The following is a 2,511-nucleotide window of genomic DNA, read 5'->3' on the forward strand; positions in this document are numbered from 1 at the left end:
ATGAATCTCAAGGTTTCTCAAGGTTTCTCCATGAATCTCAAGGTTTCTCCATGAATCTCAAGGTTTCTCAAGGTTTCTCCATGAATCTCAAGGTTTCTCAAGGTTTCTCCATGAATCTCAAGGTTTCTCCATGAATCTCAAGGTTTCTCAAGGTTTCTCCATGAATCTCAAGGTTTCTCAAGGTTTCTCCATGGATCTCAAGGTTTCTCCATGAATCTCAAGGTTTCTCCATGAATCTCAAGGTATCTCCATGAATCTAAAGGTTTCTCCATGAATCTCAAGGTTTCTCCATGAATCTCAAGTTTTCTCCATAAATCTCAAGGTTTCTCCATGAATCTCAAGGTTTCTCCATGAATCTCAAGGTTTCTCCATGAATCTCAAGGTTTCTCCATGAATCTCAAGGTTTCTCCATGAATCTCAAGGTTTCTCCATGAATCTCAAGGTTTCTCCATGAATCTCAAGGTTTCTCTATGAATCTCAAGGTTTCTCCATGAATCTCAAGGTTTCTCCATGAATCTCAAGGTTTCTCAAGTTTTCTCCATGAATCTCAAGGTTTCTCAAGGTTTCTTCATGAATCTCAAGTTTTCTCAAGGTTTCTCCATGAATCTCAAGGTTTCTCCATGAATCTCAAGGTTTCTCAAGGTTTCTCCATGAATCTCAAGGTTTCTCCATGAATCTCAAGGTTTCTCCATGAATCTCAAGGTTTCTCCATGAATCTCAAGGTTTTTCAAGGTTTCTCCATGAATCTCAAGGTTTCTCCATGAATCTCAAGGTTTCTCCATGAATCTCAAGGTTTCTCCATGAATCTCAAGGTTTCTCAAGGTTTCTCCATGAATCTCAAGGTTTCTCAAGGTTTCTCCATGAATCTCAAGGTTTCTCCATGAATCTCAAGGTTTCTCAAGGTTTCTCCATGAATCTCAAGGTTTCTCCATGAATCTCAAGGTTTCTCAAGGTTTCTCCATGAATCTCAAGGTTTCTCCGTGATTCTCAAGGTTTCTCCACGAATCTCAAGGTTTGTCCACGAATCTGAAGGTTTCTCCATGAATCTCAAGGTTTCTCCATGAATCTCAAGGTTTCTCCATGAATCTCAAGGTTTTTCCATGAATCTCAAGGTTTCTCAAGGTTTCTCCATGAATCTCAAGGTTTCTCAAGGTTTCTCAAGGTTTCTCCATGAATCTCAATGTTTCTCCATGAATCTCAAGGTTTCTCAAGGTTTCTCCATGAATCTCAAGGTTTCTCAAGGTTTCTCCATGGATCTCAAGGTTTCTCCATGAATCTCAAGCTTTCTCCATGAATCTCAAGGTATCTCCATGAATCTCAAAGCTTCTCAAGGTTTCTCCATAAATGTCAAGGTTTCTCCATGATTCTCAGGGTTTCTCAAGGTTTCTCCAGTAATCTCACTGTTTCTCAAGGTTTCTTAAGGTATCTCCATGAATCTCAAGGTTTCTTCATGAATCTCAAGGTTTCTCGATAAATCTCAAGGTTTCTGAAGGTTTCTCCACGAATCTCAAGGTTTCTCAAGGTTTCTCCATGATTCTCAAGGTCTCTCCATGAATCTCAAGTTTTCTCCATGAATCTCAAGGTTTCCCCATGAATCTCAAGTTTTCTCCACGAATCTCAAGGTTTCTCCACGAATCTCAAGGTTTCTCCATGAATCTCCATGATTCTCAAGGTTTCTCCATGAATCTCAAGTTTTCTCCATAAATCTCAAGGTTTCTCCATGAATCTCAAGGTTTCTCCATGAATCTCAAGGTTTCTCCATGAATCTCAAGGTTTCTCCATGAATCTCAAGGTTTCTCCATGAATCTCAAGGTTTCTCCATGAATCTCAAGGTTTCTCCATGAATCTCAAGGTTTCTCAAGGTTTCTCCATGAATCTCAAGGTTTCTCAAGGTTTCTCCATGAATCTCAAGTTTTCTCAAGGTTTCTCCATGAATCTCAAGGTTTCTCCATGAATCTCAAGGTTTCTCAAGGTTTCTCCATGAATCTCAAGGTTTCTCAAGGTTTCTCCATGAATCTCAAGGTTTCTCAAGGTTTCTCCATGAATCTCAAGGTTTCTCCATGATTCTCAAGGCTTCTCCACGAATCTCAAGGTTTGTCCACGAATCTCAAGGTTTCTCCATGAATCTCAAGGTTTCTCCATGAATCTCAAGGTTTCTTCATGGTTTCTTCATGATTCAAAAGGTTGTTGACGGTTAATATATACTATCATTACAATTAGGAAGATAAATATTTGCATATGTATTAGGGTATTATTTGCATAAATGGTACAAGTTCTATGCTCCCGTAACCATTTTGAGGTAATTTTTGGAAATTCTGCAAAGTTTTCCCATTTCTTTCATTTTCCTGTTATGATATCGCAATCACAACAGCTCTTGACTATTTTCATCGCCTTTGCATGCCTTTACTGGGTGTTAAGCTATTATGAGAAAATTGAATAGTATTCATAGCCAGTACATTGCATAAAATTGCCAGTGTGGTGTAAATTTTGTAAATTCAGTGGATATTATCT

This window comes from Branchiostoma lanceolatum, chromosome 1, assembly GCF_035083965.1.
Source record: "Branchiostoma lanceolatum isolate klBraLanc5 chromosome 1, klBraLanc5.hap2, whole genome shotgun sequence".
NCBI lineage: Eukaryota > Metazoa > Chordata > Leptocardii > Amphioxiformes > Branchiostomatidae > Branchiostoma > Branchiostoma lanceolatum.